Here is a 21797-nt window from a genome sequence, read left to right as displayed (position 1 = left end):
TCTATTAGGTTTTTCATCCTAGTTCTCGGCTTCATCCCCTCACAGATAATTTTTTCAGTTCTTTATTCCATGCCTAAAAGGTTTACTGTTGTAAATTATGGGTAGGTTGATAAATAGAAAATTTAGTTTGGGGAGAATCGATATTTAATCACAGATATCCTGCCATAAAAGTGTCGCCCATATTGCTAAATCTTCTTTAATTTCTTTCCAAGTGTTCTCATAGTTAAGTCCGAATAAATCTGTCTTTCTGTTTGAAAGGGGAATGTCCAAATATTTAGGTATTTCAAACAATTTTGCACTGAGTTTTTTGCATTAGAGATTTCTTCCTCTTGTGACATGTTTTTAGTAATTATCATTGATTTCTTTTATTCAGCCTAAAACCTGTGAAGTCTCTGAATTTGTATAATAATTCCATTAGGTTATCAATGCTTTCCAGAGGATCATCTAAAAGATTACGAGGTCATCCGCATAAGCTATTAATTTAAATTTGGAACTTTTTATTTTTGTCCCCTTTATTCCCTGATCTTGTTGAATTCTGTTATAGAGCAGTTCAAGAATAAGTGTGACCATGCTAGTGCTCCTGGACATCTCGGCGGCTTTCGATTCCGTTGACCACGGTATCCTTCTGGAACGCCTGAGAGATGGGAATTGGAGGCACTGTGCTCCAGTGGCTCCATTCCTACCTTTCGGGCAGATTCCAGATGGTGAAGCTGGAGGACGCATGCTCTTCTGTGAGGGAATTGACATCTGGTGTCCCTCAAGGAGCTATCCTGTCCCCCATGCTGTTCAACATTTACATGAAACCGCTGGGAGAGATCATCTGGAGACATGGGGCGAGGGGTTATCAGTACGCTGATGATACCCAAATATGGTTCTCTATGTCGCCGGCTGATGCAGTGACTAGGGAAGGCATCTCTCCTCTGAACGCCTGCTTGAAGTCAGTAATGGGCTGGATGAGGGAAAACAAACTCAGAGTGAATCTAGAGAAAACGGAAGTAATAGTTATAGGTCCCCAAGGTCTAAGGAAGGATATTTGTCCACCCGTCCTTGACGGGGTCACACTTCCCCTGAAGGACGAAGTTCGCAGTCTAGGAATACTCCTAGACTCGTCCCTACAGTTGTCATCTCAAGTAGATGCGATGGCCAGGAGTGCTTGCTATCAACTTCGGTTGATACGCCGACTGCGACCCTGCCTGACCAAAGGGATCTTGAAATGGTGGTACATGCTCTGGTAACCTCTCGTCTAGACTTCTGTAATGCGCTCTACATGGGGCTACCCTTGTACCAAGTTCAGAAGCTTCAATTTGTACAAAATATGGCAGCCAGACTGCTCACCAGTTCTTCAAGGTTTGACCATATAACACCTATATTGAAAGATCTTCACTGGCTCCCTATTAGCTTCTGGGCACAATACAAGGTGTTGGTTATTACCTATAAAGCCCTACATGGCTTGGGCCCAAGTTACTTAAGGGACCGCCTCTCCCTTCATAATCCACCCTGCACCCTCAGATCATCGGGTACAAATTTATTGGAAACAAGGAATCCCAAATATGCCTTCACTTTGCAAAGAGCCTTTTCTATAAGGGCTCCGAATTTGTGGAATAGCCTTCCTGAGGATATCCGCTTGGTGACCTCACTACAGGTATTCAAGAAAGCAATTAAAACCGAGCTTTTCCACCAAGCTTACCACGATATGATATAATATACTGACTGACATGTTCCCTGAAAGAGATGCTGCTCTATTCCCCAATTGTATTGTTAACTGGTATTTTAACTGATAATTGTTATTGATATGCTGAGATTTTAATGTTAGTAATTTGTTTAAAGATTTTTATGTATATGTTGGATTTTATCTAGTCTGTAACCCTGCTTCGATCCAATGGGAGAGGCAGGAAAACATAAATAAAATTTTTATTATTTTTTATTATTATTATATGGTAACTGTCCACTGAGATGGGGAGTTGGAGAGAAGCACAAACCTTCATGATGGTTTGTAGAGGGGAGGTTTTAAAAATCTCTGGATATAACTTGAAGATGTCTGTCTGTTGGCCTTTTTGTCTCTGGCTCTCTTGAAGCAGGTCATGAGGAGGTAGAGGAGGTCCCAGTAGAATTCATCAACAATGTCTGGATGCATTGCTAAGGTGGGATAATTTAATCATCAGGTGATGGCACTGGCAGCAATACTTTAGGAAAAAGGTGGTCTCAAGAGGTCCCATCCAGTTGACCAGGAGTGGAAGGGACCCACAGAGAACCCTCACAGGGGCCAGTCCTAAAAATGCACTCTCAAGAGAATAGAACAATCATGTTTTACTTCTCTAGTGTTCCAGTGGAGCAGTTGCTGAGTAGGAAGAATTTTATTGCAGTTATGATTCTTGTTGCAAGTACCCATTTCACATCTCACAAGACCTGTTGCCTGATAAAGTTAATCTTGCTAGAGAAGTCTGCAAAACTTGTAGCAAGTTTTGGATAATTGAGTAAAAACATATCCAAATGGGCCCTTACAAAATGTGAATGTCTAACAGTGCATATAATGAAAAATGCACACACATTTAATAATTGGGGACTTGTATGGTGTAGTGGTTTGGGGACTTGTATGGTGTAGTGGTGTATATGCCTACACTATTGTATTATCAAGTACGCAATCAGAACTGGCTGGCATGGATTCTAGTTTCTCATGTATATTATATCAAATGAAATTTCTGCCAGTCATTCTGTCAGCTCCCTGGGAAGTTGGCCATTATTTTGTGATAAAAGTTAAAAAGGAAAAAAAAATAATCCATCACAAAATTGCTTAGTCATTAGAGGATGGAATGATGTTGGAGGGACTGTAAACTGAGTTTCTCAGTTCATCCTCTCTGAGAACAGCATAAAGGAAGACTGGGTTATGATGAGAATTTGCTGTTTTACAAAGATAAACGCTGGAGAGCAGCGTTGTCCATGAAAACACACTGGATGACCTTGGGTGAGTCACAGACTCTACACACCAGAAAACCCAGTGATAGATTTGTCATAAGTCAGAACCAATTCGAAGAAACACAATAAAAACAACAATGTATAGATTCAGAAACATTTATATGAAATATGAATTTCCATATGAGAAGGAGGAAAGAAATCTGAAAAACTATTTAATGAACAAACATTCTTTGGGACCCTAATGCAGGTGGGGTTTGGAGAAATGGGACCAAGCTGACATTCAGAGACTTTTTTTTCCATTGCTGTGGCAACAACTCTCCAAGACTATTTTTCATAGCCTCTAGAACTGGTTCTCATTATCTTGCATCCTGCCTAATTCCTGAACTCTGCTGTGTTTTCAGTTCAGAACTAAAGTGCAACTTGGAGGGAGAGGAACTTCATATAAAATCTGTGCATGCCTTCCTTCCAAGATGCTATGGGAAAGGATTGCAAGGAACATGTGAGCTTGACAGTACATTATTTGTAACATTGATGCAACATGCTTCGCAGTGTAAATATGTTTTGGCTGATGTTTGTCCATCCAGATGGTCTGCATATTTATTTTGTTTATTAAATTTATAGCCCACTTTTCCTCCAAAGATATCAAGTAGTGTATGTAGTCCTCCTCTCCATTTATATGCTTATGACAACCTTGTGAGTATCTGGCCCATGGTTAAGCAGTGAGCATCATGGCCAAGTGGGAATTTGAACCCAATCTTTGCAATCCGAGTTAAACATGTTAACCATTACAGTATATTGGTTCACTGTGGGCACACATTTTAAATAGAGCATTGTACAGACACCCCATGATGTTCCAAAGCATTGTCATAGTCAGATCATTTCTTTATAAAACTGATGAAATGAGATCCTTGACCTGACAGAGGGAGATGTACAGAAACTGTTCTTTGTAGGATGAGGCTCAATGCTGAGATATGTCTTGTGCAAAGTGCTGCAGTTGAGATTATTGGAAGCACTTTGACATGTTCCTGTTTATGTTATGCAGGTTTTGACAGATCAGCAGTCAAGCCACCAGCTTTTCAGTCCCAAGATTTAAATCCTTCATTACTGGTGTTGGATTTAGAGCATCAAAGGCGCTCTGTACAGAGGAATAGCTTGGATTACTCCATACATACACACAGATGTGTTATATATAGTTTTACTGATGCAACATGAGCAAAACAGCAGGCCAATCACTCATACCTTTGTCACATTCTTAGCTGTAGGGCTTAAGCACAAATCTGTTTAAAATATGTGAACCTGAAGCACTTTAAAAAAGTCTACCTTTGTAATAATAAGGCTGGGCAGACAGAGTTCTCAAGTGTTAAAGCAAATGAAGGACTGAAGTTCAGACCACACTTTACCGACCACATGCGATTAAGGATTACATGGGCCAAAAACAGTGCCCTTGACTGGATAAATGTGTTTTGTCGATAATTGGGTCGATGGGATTCAGTTCCTTAGTGAGCCAAAATCATAGCATGGAGGTTGATAATGTGTGAGCTATAGGTTTCATCTGGGCCCAGTTGTTGTTGTTTGTGGAGCTCCATTTTTTTTAAAGAAACAAAGTATTTGACATCATATTTTGCCATCAAATTTCAGCAGCAAACCAAATATATGCTAAATGTTTGACTCTCTGCCATGCTATGAGACTCAGTGTGGCATAATGGATTGAGTGTTGGACTGTGACTCTGGAAACCAGGGTTTGATTCCCAGCTCGCCCATGAAACCTACTGGGTGACCTTGGGCACATCCCATGTTCTCAGCCTCTAGTAAAGGCAATAGCAAACCTCCTCTGAAATAACCTTGTCAAGAAAACCCCAGGATGGGTTGCCTAAGGGTTGCCATAAGTTGAAAACAACTTGAAGGAACACAATGACAACAACAATGCTATGCTATGTAATGCTAGCAAAAGGTCATTCAGGGGAAAACAGAATGGCAGGGATGACTCAGAAAATTATCTGTGCCACAATATTGGGGATTCCTGTTGTCGCCCCTAGCAGTTGCACATAGCCTGGCTCTGAAGAACCAGTGCCAGGTAGTCAGAAAGCAGCCATCTCTGTATAGTACAACCAGCTGCTAATGGTGTTGATTCCACACCACCTCCTTTTGACTTCCAAGTTCATCAAATCCAAAATTTTTCCCTATCTTCAATATAATAATCATAATAATGGCCCTGTACAGATGGGCCTTATAGTACGTCCTGGTGATGTACTAGGGTTGCCCGGGAGCATCCTTTTTAGATGCTCCCTAACCCTAGTACATCACCAGGATGTGAAAATGGCGTCGCCCTGTCTACATGGACGCCGCCATTTTGACGTGATGGCTGCGTCGCGTCCAAACGGCTCGTTGTGGCCATCATATCCTGGTGCCAACACAGGGCACTTGTGGCACCCTTTCAGTGGTGCTGGAAGGAGCTCCAAAATGGAGATTGCCGCAGGAATGGCACCAGGGGGAAAGAAGCCGAGCGGCCCCTTTCTCCCCTGGCTGCGGCTCCCAGGGTGTCCTGGTATTTTGCCGCTCCTCCCTGGTCCCAAAAAGTGCCGTATTGGGGCGTTTGGGCTGCTGCTGTAGCTGCCCTGGCCCCAATACGTTGCGCAAAGGGGCAGCTGCAGCCCACCCCAAATTGGCGGTCTGTATTCCACCAATGTTACTAATAATCAACCAAATATTTGGGGAAGGAGAAAATGATGGTGATGTTGCTGATGATGAAAAATTAAGGCAGTAAGGTATAAGCAAGCTCTAATGAATTTAATGGGACTTCCAGCTTTTTAACTACTGAGAATCAAATATATCCAGTCATGCAAGGTTTTCTTTGAATGTGGAGGAAAAGTTGCAGATAAAAAGAAAGATTTGAAGAGATAGAGAGGGAAGGAAGGAGAAGAAACATGACAAGTGTAACTAGAAGCTTTACTATCAGGAGAAAAAGAGGATGACAAAGAGAAAGATAGGGATGGAAAAAGCGATTTGATCTGTTATTTAAAAAGGGCTCTTTTTAAAACAATTATGAGAACACTTCCATGATGAAAATGGAAGTGTTCCCCTTTAATAGCACCATCTGCAATCCCACCAGGAGGCTACCGTTGCAGATCAATGACGCTGGGGCGATGGGAGCAGAGAGGAACTGAAGGTGTGTGATAAACTCCTATGGCATCATAGCAGCTAAAAGATTCTCTGGATCTCCTGGAAGATTACACAGTTTCGGATACACAGATCACATTATACAATTATGAGACTATGGCCCAGGACAGACGGTCCTGAAGCGCCATGCCACCACCGATTCTAGGGTTAGGGACTGCGTACCAACCGCACGGTCCCTAACCCTAGCACGGCACGGCAGTAGTCTAATGGCAGTGGCCCATCCACACAGGCACCACTATCTTGATGTAAGACATTGCTGTGTGTCACTTACATCATGACATGCACCTGGTGACCCAAAAAGAATCCGTTTTGGGGGTTCTTTTTGGGGTGGAAGGACACCGGGCAGTTTGGCTGCTGTGGTGTCCCTCCGAAGGGAAATAGGCCACCGCCATCCCAGCCTTTTGGGGTGGTCTGTCCCAGACCTATGATTCCTTTTAATAGCCATAGCCACATTCTGAGATCCAGCATGGTGTGGTATTTGTTTGTTGGACTAGGATTTTAGAGACTAGGGTTCAAAACTCTACTCAGTTAAAGAAACCCACAAGGTGGCCTTGGGCAAGTCACACTCTTTCAGCCTCAGAAGATGACAATGGGAAATCCTCTGTGAACAAGTGCTGCCAAGAAAACCACACCAGAGGCCCATCTTAGGGTAACAAAAAAAAAAAAAAAAACCCACAAAAAGCTTTAAGACACACAACAAAAAGTTGCATTCTGTAGAATCCTAGGTCTTGTAATTTGGGAGGGAGCTCTTTGGCTGAGCTCTTTGGCTGAGAATTCTAAATGCCTATTCCTAAATGCCTATTCCTGCCAATCCCAGGATTCCATAAGATGCAGCCATGACAGTTAAATGATAATCATAGTGCTATGGTTGTGTAGTGCATGTATAGTCTTCATAAACAGTTCCACAAGAGTAGCAGCTTTTTTCCTTCTAAGGAAGGCTCTAGACAGGCAGTTTCCATTTGCAGTGTACAGTATTTTATCATAGAATCATAGAGTTGGAAGAGACCACAAGGGCCATCCATTCCAACCCCCTGCCATGCAGGAAATCTCAATCAAAGCATCCCTGACAGATGGCCATCCAGTCTCTGCTTAAAGACCTCCAAAGAAGGAGAATCCACCACACTCTGAGGGAGTGTGTTCCACTGTCGAACAGCCCTTACTGTCAGGAAATTCTTCTTAATGTTGAACTGGAATCTCTTTTCCTGGTGCTTGCATCCATTGTTCCAGGTCCTATTCTCTGGAGAAGCAGAAAACAAGATTGTTCCCTCCTCAATATGACATCCCTTCAAATATTTAAACAGGGCTTAACCTTCTTTTCTCCAGGCTAAACATCCCCAGCTCCCTAACTCGTTCCTCATAGGACATGGTTTCCAGACCCTTCACCATTTTAGTTGCCCTTCTTTGGACATGCTCCAGTTTCTCAATGTCCTTTTTGAATTGCGGTGCCCAGAACTGGACACAATATTCCAGGTGGAGCCTGACCAGAGCAGAATATAGTGACACTATTACATGTTTGAGAGAAATGAGAAATTCATCCACATTCACTTTGGAGCTTTCTGGGGCTTTGGGACACAGTAGTAGTACATTTCAAGGGCATTCATCACCATCTCTCTTGCTGGTACATTCTTCCTGGAAGGAAAGCAACTAATAATGGGGAAAGAGCTGTCCTCCATTTTCCTTTCATTAGCTGCCAAGTGTCTTAGCCTATGAGGCTAATTTGTTGTGGCCTTTTTAGTCATTCTTTAATCATTGGGACAGACGTATCTGCATTTTACATGTGGTGTTGATGTGTTGTTCTTCCCTGGTTCCCTTTTGCTGAATGAAATGAAACAAAACGCCATGTCTGCAATGTAACTTAATATTCCAGGTTCACCTATTCAGCTTTATACTAAATAGGTCTGCAGCCCACAAGTTAGAGTCACAGACTAGTTAGGCTAAATTACCAGGACTGAAAGCACTGTTGTCTGTCTTAATTTGCGAGAACCCCAGTAGCTTTAGTCTAGGGCTTTGAAAATCTAGCTGAAAAGTATTGCTTGTATAGCTGTAGATGATATAGATATAAAGTAACTGGAAAGCATGTTGGAAAATGCAATAAGAGAAATTGGGGGGAATAGATCATCAGGAACAGATGATATTTGACTGATACAACCCACACAGATAGAATCAATTCTAGTGTTAACTAAAATATGCCAACAAATGTGGAAAACAAAACAGTGGCCAACAAACACGGATACCTCCCCATCCTCAAAAAATTAGACACAAAAGCCTGCAGCAACTTAAGAAATATAGCATTAATTTTCCACACAAGCAAAACCAGGCTCAAAATTCTGCAACCTAGACTTCAATCATATATGGAAGGTGAAACCTAAGAAAAGCAAGCAGGGATCAGGAAAGAAGGTTCAGGAGAAAATAGTGACTACATATGATGGTTAATGGAGTGCACCAAGGAAATCCCAAAGAAAATCAGCAAGTGCTTTATAGGTTATAGCAAAGCCTTTGTCTGCATATATCACAAAAATCTATGAGTGGTTCTTAAAGACATGGGGGTGCCACTATATTTGATAGTGTGTACTTGGGACAAGAGGGTACTGTCAGAACTGAATATGGCAAAAGAGAATGGTTCTCAATTGGCAAGGAGGTCAGGCAAAGCTGCATGCTACCACCCTATCTGTTCTCCTTGTATGCTGAAAAAAACATACAAAGATCAGGTTTAGATTCAGAAGGAGAAAGAGTGAAGACAGGAGAAAGGAACATCAACATGGCATACTACAAGCATACTACAGTGGGCCCTCCGTATCTGTGAACTTGCCATTTAAGCATCAACAGACAGCAAGACCATTGGAGGTGGGGGAGAGGAGGAGAAGGAAGGAAGAGGAGGAGGAAGGAGAGAAGAGGAGAGGAGGAGGAAGAGAATGGCTGCACCAGTGGCCAGGGGCAAGTGGAAGAGGGGCAGGAGGGGTAAAAGGTGGCTGCAATTGTGTGGTGGCTGCAGCAGAAGGAAGAGGATGTGGAGACAGCCCCATACTATGGTGAGAGGGGCTTCAGGAGCCAGCGAGGGGCAAAGTCCTATTGTCCCCATTGGTGGCACAGCTGCATGGCCATGCCACCATTGAGTACTATGGGACTTAAGCATCTGCAGATTTTGGTATCCATGGGGAGCGTGTGTCCAGAACAGATCCCGCGTGGATACCAAGGGCCCACTGTACTAGTATGTATACTACTAACAGAAATCATCAACTTGGAACTAAGGAAAGTTAAAGAAGAAAGTACAAAGCCAGGTTTACTGGTTAACATTAAAAAAAGGAAAAGACAAGACAAGAAAGATCATGGAGGATCTACATAAATTCAACCTAGACAATGAGGAAATCAAAATAGTCAAAACTTTCCCCTATCTATGATCAAACATTGAACTGAATGAAGGCTGCAGTCAAGAAATAAGAAGTCTGAGAATGTGAAAAACAGCCATGAAAGTACTAGTTGTTGTTGTTAACCATTCTCAAGTCAATCTCTACCCATGGTGACCCTGTGGATGAGACATCTCCAAGATTCCCTGTCCTCCACTGTTCTGCTTAATTCCTGCAAAGTCATACCCGTGACCTCCTAGATCTAGAAAGAACTAAACAAGATGCTAAAGTGTAAAGATATACAACTGAGAACTCCATTGTATTCCCCATCACCATGTACAGACGTGAGAGCTGAACAGATGTAACAGCTGGACAGTGAAGAAAGTGGATAAGAATAAATCAATTCATTTGAGATGTGGTGCTGGAGAAGGGTGCTGAGGATACTGTGGATGGCCAAAAAGACAAACAAATAGGTCCTTGAACAGATCAAGCCTGAACTCTGCCTGGAAGCCAAGATGATGAAACTGAGGCTGTCATACTTTGGCCACATCATGAGAAGGCATGACTCACTAGAAAAGACAATAATGCTAGAAAAGGTAACGGGAGGGAGTAGAGAAAGTAGGAGAGGAGTACCACACATCCGATGGATAGACTCAATCAATGAGGTCATGGGCCTGAATTTGCAAGACCTAAGCACAGCAGTAGAGGATAGGGGGTCTTGGAGATGTCTCATCCACAGGGTCACTTTGAATTGAGATTCACTCAAGAGCAGTTAACAACAGCAACAAATAAACATGAACAACTTTCAAGTGAAAAAGGGAGAGGGAGCATTTGTGGTGTGTTGGTATGAGTGTTGGATTAGGGACTAGAGGAGACCTGGTTCAAATCCCTACTCAGCCATAAAATTCACCAGCTGCTCTCTGCTAGACCAGACTCTCTCTCTCCCTCTCTTTTTTCTCTCTCTGCCTAATGTACCTCACAAGATAGAAATGTAAGTCTAGATAAAAATAGATAATAGAGATAGCTAGCAATCTGTTTAGATAGATAGATAGATAGATAGATAGATAGATAGATAGATAGACAGAAAGATAGAGGACTGAGTGTACTGGTTGAGCACCCTTTGTAGAGGAGGAGGAAATGAACCTAAGTGCCTGGACAGAGGGACATTTTTTTAGATTTGGTGGGTACAAACTTTACCATCACTTGAAGGGATTTATCATTATTGATGGTTGCATGAATGGTTTCCATGTGTGTGTGTAAATGTTCTTTTGCAGGAGGAAACAATAAGAAGAAGAAGAAGAAAAAGAAGAAGAAGAAGAATAGATTTATTTATAGCCCATCCAATAATGTAGAATCCGGGCGGGTTGCAACAGTAGCAGAAATAGCAGTTACAGTGAAAAATAACAATATAAATGAATATCAAATACAAAAAAGAAAATCATAACAAGTGGCATAACAAATTAAATAAAGCTATAAATTAAGTCCTTCAGATCCCCCTCCCAATCCTGAAATAAAACAGTAATTAGATTAAATAAATTACAATCATAAAATAAACATAATACAAAATACAAATGTAACAATACAGATAAAAAGTCCAAAATGCATAACGTAATAATTAAGATATAACATAACATCTCAAACTAACAATTACCAACTCTTTCCGGGTAGCAAAATTACAATGTGGTACAAAATATTAAGATAACGATAATATGTAACAACCAAAAAGCATAATTCCTATATACCTACAGGCATTAACTAACAATAAACATTCATCTCAAATTAAACAAATTAAATAATTAAAACAATACAAAAAACAATCAAACTCTGTTTCAGGATTCGCTTCTCTCTTAATATACTTCCATGAGGCTATAGATGTACTCCCTTTCAGCAAAATTGGGAGGGGGGGGTAGGTTCCCTCGGCGTCCTCCAGCTGGCCCTGATGGAATTGGGGGGGGGGAGGTGGGAGGCGAGTGCAGGGTCCCTCTTCCCACTCATGGCTGGAGGTAACAATAGTAGCAAAACAGCAAATTATAATCATGGTTGGTACAGTTAGAATCAATTCATTATTTATATTTGAAGAATATTTATGCAGATATTCATTTACCTCTGCTATACACATCCAAAATATTATTAACATACATCTTAATATTCATCTAGACCCAGCTCTGGAGGGCAGCACTGGAGGGCCAGTGCAAAACATGACAGACAGTGCTGAAATATACTTGTGTTGGCTGCAATGTTTTCCCCCAGAATGTCCCAGAATGATGCTACATCCAAGTACTTTGGGGATTTAAAACATGACAGCTAGACCACCATGTCAGGAAATGCATTTTTACTGCCAATGCCTGAATAGAGAATTAGAATTTTAAAATATTTTATTTTTAAAAAATAAAACCCCAACACCCCATTTCCACAGGAAAGTACACACCTCATAGTCGTAATACCCTGAATTTTTTTGTTTCCATACTTCTATTTTTTTGGCAATTTTTTGCCAAGACTACCTCAATCACTCTCCAAGGAATTATCTGAGTCCAAATCTCTTAAATCCAAATCCAGTATTACTTTCACAAAAGTCATTGATAAACTTCTTATTTTTTTATATAGAAAAAAAGAAACACTTCTGCAACTGTGTTTTTCCATATCATGAGACTAGAATCCAACTTTGAATATAAGCAATTGATTTCTTGAACTGGCTTATTTCCTTCGTTCATCAAAATGGATTATCATTAGTTGGCGCTGGTTTATTTGCTTAACAGGCCTGATAATCAATCATCAGGTTTCACCACTTGTCTTGTGGCATTTTATTTCATCACTAGGTACACTATGTAATACTATAATTCCTTACACAAGTTTGTTAACGGCATATTTATTTGAGTGGGTTCCACTATAAATAAAAGTTCTCTACATATTTTTAATAAGAGGGTTTATTATTCCATCAGCTGTTTGCTTTCCTTTCCTAAATCTCTGTCAAGGAAAAACCAAGACTGGAGGAACATGAAAACAGAATGATTTCTCACCTAGATTGGCTGCTCTTTCAAGGTCAAGTAAAGGGCTTTGAATGGGATGCTGCAACTGGTGTTTTTATCCAAGACAATTTGTTTACTTTTTTGCCTCATCTGACTCATTCATAGAGCTTTCAAAATTGGTAAAGGACTCCCACATCAGATACACATCTGACATTTGGAACACATTCAATGGAAACAATCTTGATAATTCAGTGGGGAGGGGAGATTGAAAATGAAGCATCCCCCTCACCTCCTATTCAAAACATGGCTTGCAAAATTTACAGAATATAGTGGACAGACCTTGAATTTATAGTCCGCAGTGGGTCATGAAACTCTTGAACCAAACAGTGTCAGTCTGACCTATTTCACAGGATGGTTATGAGGATAATGGGGAGAGTGCAGAATAGCTACTTCCTTAAGCTAATTGGAGAAAATGATAAGTAAGCCATTTTCTATTGCTTATTTATTTATCACAAGAACGTATACAGGTTAGGGCCCCCTTATCCAGAATTCCAAATTCCAAAACATTCCATAATCCAATATTGAAGATTTTCACACAGCATAGTTATATCATTCTTTATCGTCCCAAAGTGTAGTGGAATTGTCCTAACAGATAGACGATTCCAAAAGATTTTCACATGAGGCTGTTAGTGTTCTTAAATCGTTGCTAAATTGTTCTTAAATCATTGCTGTGTCCAGTGTGTGAATGTAACTGTTTTGAAATCATTTTGATTTTGTAATCATTTATTGCTAAATTCTGATATATCAACGTTTTAAGAACACTAACAGCCTCATGTGAAAATCTTTTGGAATCGTCTATCTGTTAAGACGATTCCACTACACTTTGGGACGATAAAGAACGATATAACAATGCTGTGTGCAAATCTTCATTGTCCACATGCCTGGCTGAGATACTGAAATCTTTGCTTTCTGATGGTTTAATACATGAAATTATTTTTAAAATATTATATATACAATTACCTTTGGGCTATGTTTATAAGGTGTATACAAAACATAAAGGAATTTTGTATTTAGATTTGGTCCCATTTCCAAGATAGCAAATTATAATTAGATATCCAAGATATCTAATTATGCATATGTAGTGTGGTGTAGTGGTTTGAACATTGGACTAGAACACTGGGAGACCAGGGTTTGAATCTGTAATGTAGTCTTCATCTTTCCTATGGGCTTCTAGTAGAGCCTCCAAGAGAAATTCTGCAAGGTGAAACAATACTGCTTTCAGGCCCTGGGGTTGGGGCTCCTCTTTATATTGAGAATTTAGACCTTAAATCCTCAATTAAGTCTTTTCAATAAACATAATGGTATTAACATGAAATTTTAACCTGGTTATGATAAAATATGAACAAAATAGACAGTTTTTTGTTTATGATTATAACCAAAATTGAACAAGATGGCTTATCTCAGGCTATCTGAATATGACCACTGGAAAAGTTTTGAAAATGTTTTCTTCCCTGTGCACCAGAATGACCAGATAACAATATACTTAATACTTTATACAAAGCAATGATAAGCCTCATCAACTAATTAAATGAACTTTTCTGGATTTTTTATGTACAAAATTTCTCATAACACTATCTAAATCAATTTTACTGTATCCTGTATCCTGTATCCTGAATGCCTAATTTAGTATTCAGTCTTGCTAAAACAACAAGTCAGGTTTGGGACGTAGTAGACCTTAAAAAGTTTTTGATCTGTTAAAAAGGTTAAAATTGTTACAATGTTAAAATGTTATGTTATACCATTATCTTTATTAAAAAGACTTAATATGTTTGGTAAGTTTGAGTTTGCCAATAGCTCTTTCTGTTGATACTACTATAGCTGGAATTGTCAACAGTGTTCTCAAACTAACACAGACATTTGGAAATATGTCACAAAGTTTGTAGTGAATAATTTTAGCAATTCTAAAGGTTTCAATTCCAAATTTTGATTTATGTGCTCACGGTAAATGTTGCATTTCTGTTGCAAAATATTCTTTGTTAAGGTCAGTAGAATATTGGGCTGCTAACCCTTTTTGCTTTTTTTCTAGCTCACTTTCAGACATTGTGAGATATTTCCACAGAAATTGATGAGTTCTGGGTTCTCCAGGCCCAGACTGATGTACTGGCTTATAGGTCCTGCCTTTTACCTTGCCAAGCATTCTTATCTTTTCTAGTGAGTCATGCCTTCTTATGATGTGTCCAAACTATGACAATTTCAGTTTAGTCATGTTGGTTTATATAGGATGGGCAGCGGGGTGGATTATGGATAGAGACATGTGTCCTATGTCACCATCACACTGGGACCTTTGACTATTTTGACACAAACTCTGTGTCTGTGTGGATGCCTTGAGTGAAATAATTATTTTATTTTATTTTATTTTATTTTATTTATTTCAAGGATTTATATCCCACCTTTCTACCACAATGGGATTCATTTCTAGTGGACCTTTCATATCCCCAAACTGACTTTAGGTCATGGGAGCAGAGATCTGCATTTCCAGCTAAGAAAACAGTTTGAAGGTGCAAGAGAACAGAGGGTTATTAGAATTCCCTTTCATCATCCTCTGATTAGGCAACCAGGAACAAAACCCTGCTTATAGAATGCAAACTGTATTAATGTGTATAACCTACATTACCATCATATGCTAATGAAGAGAACATAGCTGGTCAGGGTGGGATAAAGTTTGGTGGGGGCCTTGGCACACAAGGTCTCTGTCTGGGTTCTATATATTTTGTATCTAATTTGTTTTTTCAGATGCTTTGTCCAGCCCCTTACATGCAAATATTTGGGAGGAAAATTGGAGGCCTATTAGTTCTTAATGAAATCTCACGTGCCTTTGGGCAAATTTTCAAAATGTAAATCACTAAGATTTTAAGGATATAAGACTGAGCCTGTAAGCCTAACTCTTTGCAAAAATATTTACTGCGCATATTTAGTACCCATGACTCTCATACATTTGAGATTATACTAATGATTGCACTCAGAAAGTATGGAAAATCTGGTCCATGAATAAACTGTTATGTTACAATTCTATTTGTTTAAATAGCTTCTTTTTTTATAATACCGCAAGCCACAGAACAAGTCAGGCTTAAGAAACACTATTAATAAATTCTTTGCTTTGTGTGACAAGATTTGGTTCTCCCAGCATGAATCCAAGATTTACAGAAAATAGTCCATTGACTTCATGCTGTTTGTCAAAAATCTTTGTTCACCTGATAGATTACTGTATTTCATTACTATATTATGATAGCTATTGTATTGTACTGTTCAGGAAGGTATGTCTGGTGGAAAGTGGTACAGATTCCCCATATTATACTCTCTGTAAGCACTATACATTTTTGTTTACTTCTATATGGCTGCATTCGCACTGCAGAAATAATCCAGTTTGGCACCACTTTTACTGCCATGGCTCAATGCAATGCTATGCAATTCTGGGGACAATCATTTGTTGTGGCACCAGAGTCCTGCAATCATATATAAAATATTAGTGGAGATCACATATCAGAATGGCCTCTTACTCTGACTAATTTGTCAACTGAACTTAAAGAGAATATCACTGATTCCTATTGGTTCCATATTTGATCCTCTTCCCCTTGTAAATCCAGATTATCTAACACGAGAGAAGGGATACTTAAAACAATTCACAGGTGATATTTAGGTCCCATCCAATTATCACGAATAGCTAAAAATGTCCCACCATCATGCTGGAGGGGTTGCAAACAGATTGGCACCTATCTCTATATGTGGACAGAATGTCCTAAAGTTAAAGCTTTTTGGACAATGCTCATAAACCAGATCTAACTTATCACCAAAGAAATCATCCATTCTTGTCCTGCACTTTTATTACTCAATTTGCATGCCAAAGAAAACAGTGCTCTGAAACCTTATTGACTTCCTTCTGGCCACTGTAAATACTGAAATAGCAGTCTGCTAGAAGATGGGATATTTAACTCTGAAAAAATGGTGGGTAAGAATTTGAAATACTTGGGGGTGAAGCAAACCCAGCCACTCCGGTGGTGATGGAAGAGATTTGTTTGTGTATGTGTGTCTCTTCAAAATTTCTATCAACATATGGTGACCCCATATATGTCACAGGGTTTTCTTAGACAAGGAATACTCAGAGGTAGTTTTGCAAGTTCCTCCCTCTGAAATAAAGCCTACAGCATGTGATTTTCATACCTTTAGGTTATTTGGGCCAGAGGAGGTCAAGTGAGGTAGAGTAGTTTGAGCATTGGACTATGACTCAGGAGACTAGGGTGTGAATCTCTGTTCAGACATGGAAATCCCTGAGTGACCTTAGGCAAGTCACACTCTCTCAGAGTAATGCCAAGGCAACCCTCCTTTGATTAAATCTTGCCAAGAACACTCCTTGATAGGGTTACCTTCATTGGAAATGACTTGAAGGCCCACAATAACAGCAGAAGTTTTACAGATAATCAAAAATAGAGATATATGTGCTTTAGGGAAAATCAAGCCAGAATTCTCACTAGAAGCCAACATGAATAAACAGAGGCTTTCACACTTTACACTTATGAGAAAACAGCACTCATGGCAGGGAGATAATAACTCTGGGAAAAGATGAAGGCATTAGGAATAGAAGCATGACAGGCAATCATCAATCATTACAGGTAATCAATTCAATCAAGGAGGTCATGGCCCTGAATATCTAAGGCCTGAACTGGACATTCATAACAGGATCTCTGGGAAATCTTATTCATAGCATCACCATAAGATGAAGGTAACTGGATGGCACATAACAACCACAGTGTAGTTTCTATAAGATCTTCCTTTTAGCAATTGTGTTAAAGTTTTTGTGTTAGTTACAGCTTCTAAAACATCTTGAAAGGAAACCCAGTGTAGAATGCATTACAGTAGGCGAACTTGTAGGTTACCTGGGCACAGAAGGTGGCATTTTCACAGAGATGAAATGAAAAAGCTGCTATTTATGTTTGTTGTTTTTGCCTCTGTGTATCCCTTAGCTGGAGTCCAGGTTCATGTCCAGTAGCTTTCTAGAGAAGCCCACTTCACCTCAAGAAAAGTACCAAAATTGGTCCAAAACAGTCTGCAGTGGCTTAAAATTTAGACTGAATCCAAATCTTATGCACATCTCTAGTAATTGAATTAAATATAGAAACCAGCGGCTCCATACTTTTGAACAGCAAACAGAAACAAACAAGCTAAAAAAAAAAGCCTAGTGGCATATAAAACTAATATCTCTCTCTCTCTCTCTCTCTCTCTCTTTTTTTTTTTCTTCCCCTGATATTTTTTTTCAGCATCTGGTTCAATCCCCTTTTACATTGTCATTCCAGTGTTGAAAAATGCACACCTGCACATTGCCTTTTGTGGTAAAGAAGTTTATTAGCAAAGGAATGCCTGAATGGTTACTGGAAATCTATATGAACCTGGTCCTGTTTTTGTGTTAAAATGCCCCCTGTGGTATTAAATCCCATCAAATTGCTTTATTGTAGAGAAAAAGACACACACATACATACAGGGGAAGAGAGAGAACACTAGGGTTGGTAAAAAGAAGCAGTTAAGCATTCCTAGGACTTATTTGCTTCTCCTATGGAGAGTGGTTTTTACAAAGAGAAGAAATTAATGCACATCTATTGGGGTTGTGACTGTGACATATTGAGTCAGCTGGAACTCTTTGTAAGGCAATATGTGGCACAGTGTGAGGAATGATGACAGAATTGCTCTTGATTGCCTCGCTCTGACAGAGTAAGTAAGCATGAGAGTCACCTGGGCGGCTTCCAAAGTAGGTGTTTCCTTTGGAATAGACTTGCTTTGTTCATTCACTTTATACAAGCACATGCGTGACATCAGCAGTGAACCCTTGAGCTCTCTGGGACTTTCTCCCTCAGACTGCAGAAATAGTGGCTTTAGATGCTTCCAACCTAAGGGATCCTAACTTTCCCCTTCTGAATAGGTTTTTTTTTCCTGGTAAGGAAAAAAAAAAAAAGACAGAAGAAGCCATAAGAAAACACAGCAGTGTAACAGATTGCAGATATTCTCGAAATTCTTCATAAATTTGGTGAAAGAGGGAATATGATTGCAGGATAAAAAGATTTCAGGTAATTCCTCCATTTCCCTCTCTTCTGAAATAATCCAGCCTTCCAAACTACCACTGCCAGAATTCTGTAGGATACAGCCAGGACAGTCACAGGGAATTATTATGCTACAACTAACACTGTGAAAGGAATATCCATTTAATGACAACAAACAAATATAGCACCTGTAGTGATTGCCATCCAAGAAGACATATTATTATAACTGATTTTCCACCAATTGAATTTAAGATGAGATGGTTATCGTTAATTGTTCATGTGTGCCTTCAAGGTGTTTCTGAGTTAAACCCTGATCTCTAGTTCCCAACACTACACTCATTTGTTATAAGTGTTGTTGTTGTGTCCTCTTAGTCATTTTCGACTTATGGCATGGTGATCCTAAGGCAAACCTATCATGGCACATTTTCTTGGCAAGTTTCTTCAGAGGAGATTTGCCATTGCCATCCTCTAAGGCTGAAAGAGTGTGACTTGTCCAAGGTCACCCAGGGGTTTATATGCTTGAGCAGGGAATCAAATAGTCCAACACCAAACCATCATACCATACTGTCTCTCCCTGGTAATATTTGGTGTTAATAGTAAAATGCAGACTAGTTTTTCAACCTTTTCCCCCATAATCAATATATATTCATTTTTTTAATGTCACTAACAAACTGGGATCTAAAAGTTATATCCCACAACCATACAAAGTCCAGCTTTATAAGTCATCTTTGCTCCAGGTCTACGCTCCAAGATACCCCATTACCACCATGGGTTAGGGTGCAAGGTATCTAGTAGTATGTTATACTCTTACTGGGGTTGGCTGGCTGGCAAAAAAGCAAAAGCATCTGGAGAAAGCTTTGCATTCCTTAATATTTCCCAGTAGTCATAGAAAGCATATGAGACTGTTCTACCTGATATATAAATACAAGTTAGATGCTAGGATGTTTCCCCCCTTTCTCCTACAATCTGCACCGTTTTCACCACATGGTGGAGCATGTTCATTTCTCTACAGTATTAAAAATGAGTTGAGGAAATGTTTTAAATATATTTTTAATTGTATTGCTTTTTTGGCCAGTGCAATTTGGAGGTGTCCTAAATCAGGGCTGCAGTAAACCTGCATGAGTTTTATTCAGGTCTTTGGGAGATTTATCAGAAGCAGGGTTCATCACCTTTGATAGCTTCTTGAAAATTTAGTGTAAAATCCAGGCTGGCTTCTTCATACCCCCAATATGGATGCTACTGCCTGGCCCTGGCCCTCCCTCCATCTTTACATTTGTGCCAATCACATTTCAGCCTTTTAAGTATCTTTTTAAAAAGGTTTTTAAAACTGCCCCTTTTTCTTAGAAAAAAAACATAATTCTTAAAGGAATTATTTTTAAAAAGGTATGATTGTGCAAATTCTCCTTTACCCACCCACAACTCCCTGGACAGAATATAGTGGCAGGTTCATACAGAAAACATGCTTTATTCATGGAACTGTGCAGAGACAATCACAATTTACCACATACTTTGTAGAAGAACATGGACTGGGTAACACTAGGAGTCACAAGTCTGGAGGCATCTCTGGATTAAGAGTAAGAATTCAGAGAGACATGAGTGAGGCTGGAGTAATGGTATGAGTTTTGGACAAAGACTCTGGTGGCATGTGTTCATGTGCCTTCAAGCTGCCTGTTGACTTATGGTGACCCCATGGATTTCTTAGAGTTTTCTTAGGAAAGGAATACTTAGAGGTTGTTTTGCCAATTCCTTCCTCTGAAATATAAACTACAGCACCTGATACTGAGTGGCAGTCTCCCATTCACATCCTAACTAGGGCTGACCCTGCTTAGCTTCCAAGATCACATGGGTTCTGGTGCCTTCTGGGTATTTAGGCCCAGAGTATAGTGTCTAGATCAAGAGAGGTAAAAGTGCCACTGTATTCTGCTCTGGTCAGGCCCCACCTGGAAAATTGTGTCCAGTTCTGGGCAGCACAATTCAACAAGGACATTGAAAAACTGGAGCGTGTCCAAAGGAGGGTGACTAAAATGGTGAAGGATCTGGAAACCATGCCCTATGTGGAATGACTTAGGGAGCTGGGGATGTTTCACCTGGAGAAGAGAAGGTTAAGAGGTGATATGCTAGCCCTGTTTAAATATTTGAAGGGATGTCATATTGAGGAGGGAGCAAGCTTGTTTTCTGCAGCTCCAGAGAACAGGACCCGGAACAATGGATGCAAGCTACAGGAAAAGAGATTCCACCTCAACATTAGGAGGAACCTCCTGACAGTAAGGGCTGTTCGACAGTGGAACAAACTTCCTCGGAGTGTAGTGGAGTCTCCTTCGCTGGAGGTCTTTAAGCAGAGGTTGGATGGCCATCTGTTGGGTATGCTTTGATTGAGATTTCCTGCATGGCAGGGGGTTGAACTGGATGGCCCTTGTGGTCTCTTCCAACTCTACGATTCTATTATTCTAGGTTTCAGTTCCTTTAAAAAATCAATTCCTATTAGGGATGTGGTGGCTTAAGATGCCAATTCTGTTGATTGGAAGATCGGAAGGTTGGCAGTTCAAGGCCTGAGTGTTGCATGATGGGCTGAGCTCCTAGCACTAGTTGCAGCTTCTGCCAACCTAGCAATTTGAAAGCATGCAAATGCAAGTAGATAGATAGGTACCACTTCAGTAGAAAAGAAACAGCGTTCAGTGCAGTCATGCTGGCCACATGACCACCAGAGCAGTCCTTGGACAATGCTGGCTCTTGGGCTTAGTAACGGAAATGAGCACCACCTCCTACAGTTGGTTACAACTAGACATTCATGTCAAGGGACTTTATCTTTTTAGCTTTCAGTTCCCTGTTCATCCATTGAAACCCATGATGACCCTAAGCACTCTCTTAGACTCTGAAAAAGGCAATGGCAAACCTCCTCTGGATAAATCTTACCAAGAAAACTGCATGAGATGGTGATCACAAGTCAGAATTGACTTGAAGGCACTTGACAACAGCAACAACAACAGTTCAGAAAAAAAAATTCACCATGACAACCATGTTTCCAGGTGTGGAGCATTGGCCATGCTACCTGGAAAGTTCTGGGAGTTGGCATCTAGAGAAATAATTTTCCCAAGCTTTGAAAAGAAAATGGGATATCATATCAGTTTTGCTGATCATATCAGTTTGTCCCTATATCTTTAAATACAGAGAAACAGAAAATATTTAAATATGTGCTAATTAAATTCAGAAATAAAATGTCTTGATTAAAAGGCACATATACTTCTTTATATCCCCGTATTGAGTAAAATTTCTCTTGAACTCTGCCCTCTCATTGGATTTCATGACAAGGA

Source organism: Sceloporus occidentalis, unplaced genomic scaffold (genome assembly GCF_023333645.1).
Source record: "Sceloporus occidentalis isolate IW3139 unplaced genomic scaffold, rSceOcc1.0.p SCAF_1, whole genome shotgun sequence".
NCBI classification, from domain to species: domain Eukaryota; kingdom Metazoa; phylum Chordata; class Lepidosauria; order Squamata; family Phrynosomatidae; genus Sceloporus; species Sceloporus occidentalis.
The sequence above is the reverse complement of the archived record's forward strand: the minus strand, read 5'-3'. Positions refer to the sequence as shown.